This window comes from Petaurus breviceps, unplaced genomic scaffold, assembly GCF_028583685.1.
Source record: "Petaurus breviceps papuanus isolate PSGF00001 unplaced genomic scaffold, PetGlider_PUasm1.0 187, whole genome shotgun sequence".
NCBI lineage: Eukaryota > Metazoa > Chordata > Mammalia > Diprotodontia > Petauridae > Petaurus > Petaurus breviceps.
Window position 1 is genome coordinate 5,995,230 of NW_027185799.1, and position 12,185 is coordinate 6,007,414.

Here is a 12,185-nt window from a genome sequence, read left to right on the forward strand (position 1 = left end):
TCATGTTTTTATTGGAGGCTTTTGATGCAGGAGTTTTGACTTTGTTGTTTTCTTCCGGTTCCATTTTTTGATCCTCTTTGTCCCTCCACAAATATTCTATGGTCTGATTGCACTTCCACTGTTCACTTTTATATTCAGCCAATTACTTGAGTTTTGAGCTCTTTGCCACAGTAGAACTCTGCTTCCAGAGTGGAGAGAGCTGTGTCCCAAATTTCTGGGGTCTTCCCAGTTGTTTTCAGAGTTATTATCAGAGGTATGAGGAGTGTGCCCTCTCTACAGCCACCACAAGCTCTGGTACACTAGCATTCTTCACCCCAGGGCCACCAGCCAAGACTGTGACCTAGTTCCAAGCAGGTGAAGGCAAGAGTAATTATGCTCTGAATGGTTGCTTGGTCCCCCTATAATCTGGAGGCCAGGAGCTCCACATGGCAGCAGGTGCAGACACCATGCAGCTGCCACCTCTGTAGCCCCAGGGGCAGGGGCTGGACCACAGCCTTATCTCAAATAGTTCACTTTCCCATGACATTTTACTTTCTCTTTGGTGCTTATGGTTGGAGAAGTCTGGAAACCACCACAGCTGCCAGTGATTCACTCTCCTGGAGTCTGCTCAGGCTGCTCTGGGTCCTGGGTCTGGAATGGCATGGCTGATGCAGGACTATGCTCAGTTGCCAGCTCAGTGCAATAGGCCCTTCTTTTGGCCTGCCAGGCTGCCTTCAGCAAGAGATTTGTTTCTCTCTGTCACTTTGTGGGTTCTGTAGTTCTAAAATTTGTTTGGAAGCAATTTTTTTTACAGGTATTGGAGGTGGTTGCAGCAGGAGCTCAAGCAAGTTCCTGCTTTTACTTCACCCTCTTGGCTCCACCCTTGGGATTTCATTTTAATTAAAGGTATGGAATAGCAGCTGTTTATACTCTTATGAGTCTGGTATTTCTGGCACTTTGTTCCATAATCCACTTATAGGAGGAGAATATTTCATAGTTCATATGATATATTAGTTTTGTTTTGTTTTGTTTTTCTGTGGGCTAGAGTGCTGTATTTTCTCCATCAGTTTCTGGTGTGGGTGAATTTGGAGGACAGGGAAAAGAATGTATTCTCTGTCCCCTCTGCACCTTTCTGATCAGGCTGTTTCTTCTACAACATGGTCCAGCCTGGCTCAGTATCTTTTGTCTTCTGTTGGAGAGATAATAACCACCTCTTTGTTCCCAAAGTCCCAACAGGCAGGCATGTGAAGGCCACATCAGTCAGAACCACGGTGTACTCAAGGACCACAAAGATCATGTACACTTCTGGCTCATATTATGTGTTGTATTGGAAGTAGACAGCTAGTGCCATAAAGAAAGAGACACAGTTGACAATAAAAAGTCATTGTTTCCAGCTGTAGGATTTACATTCTTCCAAATTTACTTTATGTTTTTTGTCAGATGCCACAAGATATAGCATGTGGTCCAGAGTTGCTGCAATGAACACCATGAAGGCATGCTAATAGATGGTGAAGTCCTCTGAGGAGCAGACATAGGTGAGCAGAGCCACATTCCCCAGGAGGTTGAGACCTGAGTTGAGGAGGCAGAGATGGTCATAGAGTGGGGTGAAGGGCAGCTCTTGTACTAGGTCCAGTAGAAAAAGACCACCAGGAAGCAGGAGGGGTGGTGGAAGGGAATGCAGGCTGAGGCAGAAATGCCATGCATATACCACTGGAACACTTCTCCAACAATAGCTGAATTCACCAAGGGAAGGTAATTGAGCACCCCACTGTGGGTGGATGTGGTCTCCATGAAGTGGAGAAACAGGGACCAGATGATACAGAAGAGAAAAGCCAAGAGGGAGCAGGAGACAGTAGCCATAGTCACAACAGTGAAGTACAGCCAGAACAAGGTTCCATCCCTCTCCAGAGGCAGTGGAAATTGGTAGATTCCGTTGGACTCTGGGGCAGCCAAACTGCTGGGGTCCAGAGGTGACAAGGCCTGGGAGATGGATCAGAGAGGTAGGGTCCTGATATATTCCATAATAATGAGAATAGTACTAGTACCTGACCTGTAAATTACATTGTATTATTTTGTACATATAATACTTCTATGTGTTTTATTGTTCAGTTACTTCAATTGGGTCCAGGTCTTCCTGACCCCATTTGGTATTTTCTTGGCAAAGATATTAATGTGTTTTATTTCCTTCTCCAGTTCACTTTACAGATGAGGAAACTGAGGCAAACAGGATTAAGTGCCTTGGTCAGGGTCACACAGGAAGTGAGTGTCTGAAGCCAGATTTTAACTCAGGGAAATGAGTCTTCCTTGCTCCAACATGATGGAGAAGTGCAGAGGATCCAGCTGGGCAGGAATGACCCAATTGCATCAACATTATAAAAAGGATCAGGGTATCTCTCCATATACAATTCTCTCGTAATGGTAACAAAACAAAACCTGGAATCTATAGTAATATTACTTCTGGACATTAGCATCTGACATAGTACTTATAGCCTGGCAGACAAGCATATAGCTATGTGTATTGAGCTAAATACTCAAGCAATGAATATATGATCACATAATTAAGAGCATTGGCTTATCCTTTGAAAAGAATTCTACAAGAGGTCTGTAATTAGTAAAAATGACAGTTATAGAAGTACAATTGTGATATTTCCTGATTCCTATGATAATAGCAAAGACTCTATTGTCAATATATGCGTAGCTCCATTCTGTATAATAACCCTTTCCTTGGGTAATAACTTGTGACTCAGTGACTAAGAATTTTTTTTATCTTTTTTCATGAAATGATGAACCAGTCAGAGGTATCAATATGAGGTTTTTCTTTATTATACTGTGCTAGATTGACATTCCAGAAATCACATTCATGATGATAAGTCTACTATTCTAGAGGAAGCCTTGACTTTCAGTCCATCAGGTAATAATATGGCCAAACAATTGTCATCTACTAGGGAACAAAGAATTTCCAAATACTTAATGATTCCATTAATATGGATGCTTTGTGTATTAATTAGATCCTGACCCTTATACATTTTAGTGGATATATAGACTTCCTGATATGATTAATAAAAAAAAGAATATATATTTGTATATGTGTGTGTCATTGGTCTATGTATATATGTATATAGATTTATATATGCATATATAACATACATATGTGTTTGTGTGCATATATTTTCCTATGTATATTTACATATCTGCATATATATTGTTTTCTTCACTTGGTTTCTATGATCTTTGACTGATAGAAACAGGATGCACTACTAGGCCCATACTAGAAGCCTCTCCAGTTTAGTAGAACTCATTAGGGATTGTACTTCATTGCTAAATATGAAAAAATCCCGAGTCATTTCTTAGCCAGAGCAGGAAAACATTATAGAACTCGAAAAGTAAAAGTTCTTGGTTTTTTTTTTTGTTTGTTTGTTTTTAATTTTGGAGTAGGTATAAGGTGATGGATGTGTTGTTTTTCTTGAATGCAGTAAATGCCAATGGGAATTATTCTAACAGAATTATTCTGGGGGAGCTGTCTTATCTGCACATTTCTTTTTTTTTTCACATACCTACAGATAGTCATTTGGGCTCTTGGTAATGGATTTGGAAGTGCTCACTTTCTCAGAATGGCCTTTCTTTTTTCAGAATCTCCACTCTTCATTCTTGAAACAGCAAGCAAAATATCAGTGTAATTCTCCATAACTCAAATAGAGTTGGTTAGAATTTATCTAAATATATCATGGTGTTTGCTTTTTTTATATTCTGCTCCCCCTCTTGGCATAGGTTCTCTGCCTGAGTTTTATGGGTAGCATGTAAAATAGAAGTTACCTCTTTAATTTCTGTGACACTGAAGGATGCAATCTTGCTGGCTTGGGTCTGGTTTTGGACCATTGTTCATGTCAAATTTGGTTCATTCAAGAGGTACCATTGGACCACCTCCTGTAAATTCTTTATTCAAGACAGCATATAACTAAGAAATCTCCCAAATTATAATGTTGAGACAGATAACACAACACTGTAATACATACTCCAATGTCCTTGTTAAACCATTGTTTCTTTTAAAACATAAATATCTAAAAATTTCTGGAGAAATGTATATTTTCAGTAATTCCAGAAATTCAACAAATGCCTTCATTTTAGATAAAGCAGGGGAGATAAGATACCATCTGATATCTTATTAAAATTATTATAATAATTATAGCTCCTTGTGGTTTAAATGGTAAACTCTTTTGGAAAGGTTTCTTGTTATTTTTTTTTTTGTAGTTTTTGTTTTTAGCTTTGCTTTATTTCAAGACTGAAGTACAGTTTCTTTTGTATGAATACCAGGCAGGAAAAAAATTGAATACTTGAATATTCTAAAAAGTTCAGTTTCTTTGGGATAGCCAAATTCAATTGTAATTTTAAAAAGCAGTTGTTCTTGCAACTGCATACCTGAAAAGAACTCTCAACTTCATAATTATATATATATATACATATATGCTGTCAAATTCTCAAACTAACAGAAAATAGAAGTAGCAAATGTTGGAGGGGTAACAGGAAGATAGGACTACTCATGTATTATTAGTGGGACTTATCAAGTGGGCCAACTATTCTGCATTTCATTGTGCACCAATCCAAGAAAAATGAATGAAGAGTTTGTATCCTTTCACCCAGCAATCCTACTCCTGAGCATATCTAAAGTCCAAAGCAGTCAAAGATAGAAATAAAGATTCACTATTTATCAAACTTTTCATAGCTACATACTTGTGGTAGCAAATAATTGGAATCAAAGTAAGTATTCATTGATTGGTGGCTGGCTGAACCGACTATGACATATGAATGAAATGGAATATTGTATGGAAAGAAATAATGGATATGAGGAATTTAGGAAAGCAAAGGAAAATTTCTATATATTGATACAGAACAAAAAAAAGTTAAAGTAGGAGAACAATATGCAATATTACTAGAATAATATAAATGAAAATCTCTAAAAAATATAAAGGATATAAAGAAAACAATCACTTAATATAAAGTATGTAAAAGTCAATCACTAAAACAATGTTTAAGTCTGAGTGGAGGAATCAATAAACATTTCAGAAAAGAGATAATGAAACATATTTCTTCCCTTACACAGAGAGAGGAATATTCTTAGAACAGATCATTTTATACCTTGCCAGACTCTACATAAGGTCTCTGGATGAGACACACACTGTTTAACTCCTGTTTTTGTTGTCTTTTCCTATATCGCAAGAGATGATTCAAGATCTTGAGAGTTGAGGGAAATAAGTGTTTTATAACAACAAAGTATAGCAATAATATACATATATATGTATATATATATATATATTTAAAAACCTGATTTTATCTATTGTCTTTTAAAAGAGGAATCAGAGAGAAAAAAAAATAGGGGATTGTGGAACTAGAGACTTTCGAGGAGGCTATTTTAATACTCTATGTCAATGATAATAGGACTGAACTAGGGTGGCAAAAGTGGAAATAGAGAAGAAGGAACAGATTTTTAAAGGTGATAAAAAGAGATCTAATCAGCACAACTTAGTAATGGAATGAATATGAGGCAATTAGTGACTGGTGATTTGAAGGTAATGACTATAAACTACGTAAATACATAATCAGAAACAATAACTTATTTTAGGATGATATATTTGAATGAGAGCTTTGTGAATCAACGTATAGTGATAGGACTTTTAATGCTTTTTAATGCTTAAGAAAGCATTTTAATTTAAATTGAATTAAATTTTAAAAACTAATATTTGTTTTATTTTCTTTTTTGCTTTTTGGAGGGCAATTGGGGTTAAGTGACTTGCCCAAGGTCAAACAGCTAGTATTTGTGTTAAGTATCTGAGGCCAAATTTGAACTCAGGTCCTGCTGACTCCAGGGCCAGTGCTCTATTCACTGCTCCACCTTGCCCCTACATTATTTGTTTTTTAATATATCATAAGTGCAAATAATTTTTTGGAACTTTATGAATGTCTTACCATTAAATGAGCCTGTTCCGCCTTTGACTTCTCCTTTCCCTCTGCCCCATCTATGAATCTAATTAAGTCTAATTAACTTCCAGCTAAACTAGAACTTTCCAGAATTTTCAAGCTGTTATTCAAATTTTAAGTAAAATTCCATGTGTTGGTGAACTTTTCTTATGTTATTATTAGAAAGCAATTTAAGCTTGTGTTTATAAGATGAAAAGAGTCAGAAATAGTATCAATTTGCTGCCATGGGTAGCTCATGATAATCTTCATAAATTCTAATATCCTCTCCCTCTAGCCAAAGGTGATAAGTTAAAAATATATGGGTAAAGAGGAAAGTGGGATGAAATGCCAAAGCAGTGAATAGTATCTCTATTTCATAACACACACACACACACACACACACACACACACACACAATACATTTAAAAGGTCTTGCCAAAACAGCTACCTTTTGAGAGGTGTAATTTAAGTCAGAAGAAACAAGGTGAACTGCATCATACACCATGCTTTGAATGAAGAATTCATCAGGGACTCCCTAGTCCCACCCATAGCTGAAAATTGCATACTCTATTCAACATACTTGATAGGTGGTCATTTTGGTTTTTTTTCTAAAGAACTCTAATGAGAGAAAGTCTATAGAATAGACCTATTCTACTTGGAAATGACTGTAATTATTAAGGAATTTCTTTACATGAAGCCTAAATATAAAAATAATTAGTTTATATAGGAAATTATCAATGAAGTAGGAAGGAGATAGAGAGAGTTCTTCCTGACTCCATTCTGTTCCACCATACCCTCAGGCCCCATGTGGCAGCCTCCTCAGTGACATCTGAGCACAAGGAATTCCAAGAACTGGTTCCTGCTATCAAGTTGTCTCCCAACCCTATTCTCTGAACTGAGAGTCTGCTTTACGATTTTTCCGGGTACAGTTTGTGGTTCTTACCCCAATAAAAAAAAAATTCTAGTTACAGTTCAGTCAAAATCATCTAGGAAGCCCATGATAGAACTGCAACAAGAAACCAGGTCTTCTGAATTCAGTTCAGTGCATGATCCCATGGGCTTCTAACCAAAGAGAACCTAACCTTGATGACTGGGGAGAGGAGTATTGCCTCTCCTTCCCATATTGCACTTCTCTTTATTTGAATGGCACAGGAACTGAGGTGTCCAGGATGCCAGTGTGATTTTGATTGTTTTTTTTAGATCAATTTCAATTTATTTTTTCAAACTGTTTTCTCCTCATTTATGTCATAAAAGCCTAAGAAGACTAAATCCTATTATTTAAATTTTATCACTCCTTGCACTTGGAGAGGATTTTGCAAGATAGTCCTTAGTAGAAATAATGCATACTACAATTTGTTAGAAAATGTATAACAGTGGAGCACAAAAATCACCCTTTTCAAATCAAAATGAGAGGCAGTGGTGGACTTGCAGAGACTGAGTGACCTAGGAACAAGGATGATCCAGCTTATTCCTGTCTGACACTGTTAATTAACTCTTTCCTCATATGAATCATTTGATTTTTCAAAGAGATTGACATTCTGACTAATGCACTGAATCTCACAGGACAAAACATGACCAATTATGAGACTAAAGACTCAGACTGAAATATTGCTACTCAGCTAATCACTTAATCACCAAAGACACAATCACCTTCAGTATCTCATTCTTCAGTGTGTTGTATTTTTGTATTTATTGATAGTATTCTTCCATACAAAATTTTATGATTCTCTGAGCTAGGTGCTAACTTGATTGTTCCTATGCTGCTGAAGTAGTACAAATGTTGTAAGCACCCTCTAAATTCAGTCCTTCTCTGTCTCTCACCCTGAGACAAAGCCCTAGTTACCTGCCTCTAGTTGTAAATCTCACTTTGAGTATTCCTTTCCTCACCTGGAAAATGATTCTTCCTAATGAACTATGCAGCTGTCTCTCAGCAATACAATAGACAATTCTGAAAGACATGATGAAAAATGCTGTCCACCTCCAGAAAAACAACGACACTGATGATCTCTGAATGCTGATCAAAGCATATGTCAAAAATATTTTTCTTGGGATTTTTTGTCTTTTCTCTTTCACAACATGAATAATAATGGAAATGCCTAGCAACTCCAGGAGAAATGCCAGCAACAGAACAGAGGTCTGTACACAATGTTTGTAGATCTGACCAAGAACTTTGATACTGTTAGTCATGAGGGCTTATAGAAAATTATTTCAAATTTGGTTGCCCAGCGAAGTTCATCAGCATTGTGTGTCAATTTCATGACAGCTTTCCCGAGTTCTAGATAATGGACAATGCTCTCCTGTATTCCCAGTCACCAATGGAGTGAAACAAGGCTTTGTGCTTGCTCCTGTGCTATTTAGCATGATGTTTTCAGCCATGTTGTCAAATTCTTTCAATGAGGATGAATACAGCATCAAGGTCAGCTACCACACTTATGGTAAATATTTCAATTTGAAAAGGGTACAAGCCAAGACCAAAGCAAAGGAGTGTTGGTGCATGGTTTTGTGTTTGTAGATGATAGTGCACTCAATGCAGCCTATGAAGCTGAGATGCAACAAAGTATGGATCAATTCTCTGCTGCTTGTGCTGATTTCGGCCTAAAAACACTAAGAAAACACAGATGTGCCATCAGCCACCATCACATCACCCATACATAGAACCATCACTTATAGCAAATGGAGAAGTTTTGAATGCTGTGGAAAAGTTCACTTACCTTGGTCGTGTACTTTCCAGGGATGTACACATTGATAATGAAGTTGACACACAAATTGCCAGAGCTAGCTCAGTGTTTGGGATGCTCTGTAGGAAAGTATAGAAGAGAAGAGGTATTTGATTTCCAAACTAAAAGTCTACAGAGCCATTGTGCTGACGTCATTGTTGTGTGCCTGTAAAACGTGTGAAGTCTACCAGAGCCATGCCAGGAAACTGAGTTACTTCCATCTGAATTGTCTTAGGAAGATTCTGAAGATCATCTGGCAAGAAAAGGTACCAGACACTGAGGTCCTTACTCAAACTAAACTTCTAAGCACTCAAACTCTGCTTCAGAGAGTGCAACTCTGATGGGCTGGCCATGTTGTTTGACTGCAAAATGTACACTTGCCAAAAATTACTATTTTATGGAGAACTCACACAGGGTAAGTGTTCACATGGTGGTCAGAAGAAGCAATACAAGGACACTTTCAAGGTCTCACAAAAACTTTGGAACTGATTGTGTGACATGGGAGACACTGGCACAAGACTGCTCAGCATGGCATGCTCACATCAGAGAAGGTGCTGTGCTCTATGAGCAAAGCAGAATTGAAATAGCTCAAAGGGAACACAGGAAGTACAAATTTAGAGTATCCTTCCTAAATGTTCACATGGACTATTTGAGCCTGACCTGTGCTAGAGCATTCCAAGCTCTTAATGGTCTGATCAGTCACAATCAAACACTATGAAACTTGACAGTATAGTGATGTCATTTTGGTCCTCTTCGAGAACTGAGGACAACTAACAACCACCAACCAAAATAGAAATATTTTGTTTTGCATGTTTTGCATGACTGCACATGCATAATCCATACCAATTTGTTTGTCTTCTCAATGAGGGGTTGGGGAAGAAAAGAGAAAAGGAATTCCAAAGTTTTTTTCCCCTAAATTTAAATTAATTTATTAATTTTTAGTTTACAATATTCAGTTCCACAATCCCTTTAGTTTCAAATTTTCTCCCTTTCTCTCTCCTCTCCCCTCCCCCCTGGCAGCATGCAATCAAATATAGGTTCTACAAGTACCTGCACATTGAACATTAGTCAAGTTGTAAAGATGGATTATAACCAATGGACTGAACAATGAGAAAGAAGGGACAAAATAAAATAAAATACAAAATAGAGAGAGCAAGTAGTTTACTTCAATTTGCATTCAGACTCTGTAGTACTGTCTCTGGGTGTAGATATCCCTTTCCATCAGGAGTCTTTTGTAGTTATCTTCTAACCTTGCATTGCTGAGAGGAGCCCAGTCTACCAAAGTTAGTGGTCACACATATGATGTGTCTGTAATTATGTACAAAGTTCTCCTGGTTCTGCTCTCCTCACTCAGCATCAGTTTGTATAAGTCTCTCCAGGTTGTTAGGAAGTCTGTCTGCTCCCCACATTTCTTATAGCACAATAGTATTCTATTACATTCATATACCACAACTTGTTTAGCCATTCCCCAATGGATGGGCATCCCCTTGATTTCCAATTCTTTGCCACCACAAAAATAGCTGCTATACATATTTTTTAACATACAGTTCCTTTTCCCACTTCTATGATTTCCTTGGGATACAGCCCGAGAAGTGGTTATTGCTGGATCAAAGGATATGCACTTTTTTTTATAACTGTTTGTGCATAGTTCCAGATTGCTCTACAGAATGGTAGGATCAGTTTACAACTCCACCAACAATGCATTAATGCTCTAATATTTCCATTTCTTCTCTAGCATTTATCATTTTCCTATTTTGTCATCTTAGTCAATCTGACCAATGACATGTGGTATCTCAGAGTTGTTTTGATTTGTATTTCTCTAATCAATATTGATTTAGAGCATTTTTTCATATGCTTATAGATATCTTTAATTTCTTCCTCTGAAAACTGTCTGTTCATATCCTTTGACAATTTATCAATTGGGGAATAACCTATATTCTAAAAGATTTGACTCAGGAACTCAAAGTTTTGTTGTTATATTTTTAATCAGAAAAATTGTGCTAAATATGTAACTGGGGAAAATAAAATATGAAATAATTCTTTAAAAAGAGCTAAACAATTCTGAGTCTGAATTTGATTATTCCATTTTTAGAGTCTGAAAACCCATGGATACTAAGGTTAAACTTCTTTCTGAACAGAGTTCTAGGGAGATTTAAAATTGTAAAGGACTTTAAAGAACCTTGGATCAATCCACTCATTTTAGAAGTGAGGAAAAAAGCCTAGGGAGTTAAATTCATTTAAGTAAGTCTGATCAGTAAGTGGCAAAGATATTTCAACTCAGATAATTTGACTCAAATCGAGTGCATTATCTTCACTTTTATTTTTTAGTAAATAGTATTTTATTTTTTCCAATTACATGTAAAGATAGTTTTCAACATTCGTGTTTATAAGATTTTAAGTTCCCAACTTTTCTTCCTCCTCTCACCCTCCCCCCTCCCAAGATGGCAAGGAATCTGATATAGATTATATATGGGCAACCAAGGAAATATATTTTCACATTAGTCATGTTTTGAAAGTAGAAAGAACAGAAGTTAAAAGCCACAAAAAGTAAAAATTATACCCTTCAATCTGCATTGAGACTCCAAAGTTCTTTCTCTGGATGTGAATAGCATTTTCCATTATGAGTTCTTTGGAGTTGTCTTGGATCATTGTATTGCTGAGAAGAACTAAATCTATTATGGTTGAGTATCACACAGTGTTATTGTTATTATATCCATTGTTCTTTTGGTTCTGCTCATTTTTCTCATCTACATGCAAGTCTTTCCAGGTTGTTCTGAAATGCACCTGCTCCTTATTTCTTATGGCACAATTGTATCCCATTATATTCATATACCGTAACTTGTTCAACCATTCCCCAATTGATGGCCATTCCCTTCATTTCCAATTCTTTGCTGCCACAAAATGAACTTCTATAAACATTTTTGTACATGTAGGTCCTTTTCCCTTTTCTATGATGTCTTTGGTATAAGACCTAGTAGTGTTATGGCTGGGTCAAAGTGTGTGCATTCTTCAACTGTCCTTTGGGCATTGTTACAAATTGTTCTACTGAATGATTAGATCAGTTTACAATTCCATCAACAATGCATTAGTGTTCTAATTTTCCCAAATCTTCTCCAACATTTATTATTTTCCTTTTCTGTTATACTGGCCAGTCTGATAGGTATTAGAGGTTACCTCAGAGTTCTTTTAATTTCTTTCATCAATAGTAATTTTAGAACATTTTATATGATCATAGATAGCTTTAATTTCTTCATCTGAAAATGACCTATTCATATATTTGACCATTTTTCAATTCGGGAATGGCTTGTATTCTTATAAATTTGACTCTGTTGTCTATATATTTAAGAAATGAGACCTTTATCAGAAACACTGGCTGTAAAAATTGTTTCCCACTTTCTGCTTTCCTTCTAATCTGATTTTTTATTTAAGATAATTCTTTTTTCTTTTATTTTTTAAATTTAATTTATTTTTTAAAATGTATTTTAAGTTTTCAACATTCCTTTCCACAAGATTTTGAGTTATACATTTTCTCCCCAT

General features: G+C 36.5%; 1 pseudogene; it reads right to left on the minus strand.

Moving 5' to 3' along the window:
• Positions 1 to 1,151: 1,151 nt before the first annotated feature.
• LOC138163047 (post-GPI attachment to proteins factor 2-like) lies at positions 1,152 to 3,855 on the minus strand (annotated as a pseudogene).
• Between the last annotated feature and the right edge of the window lie 8,330 nt (positions 3,856 to 12,185).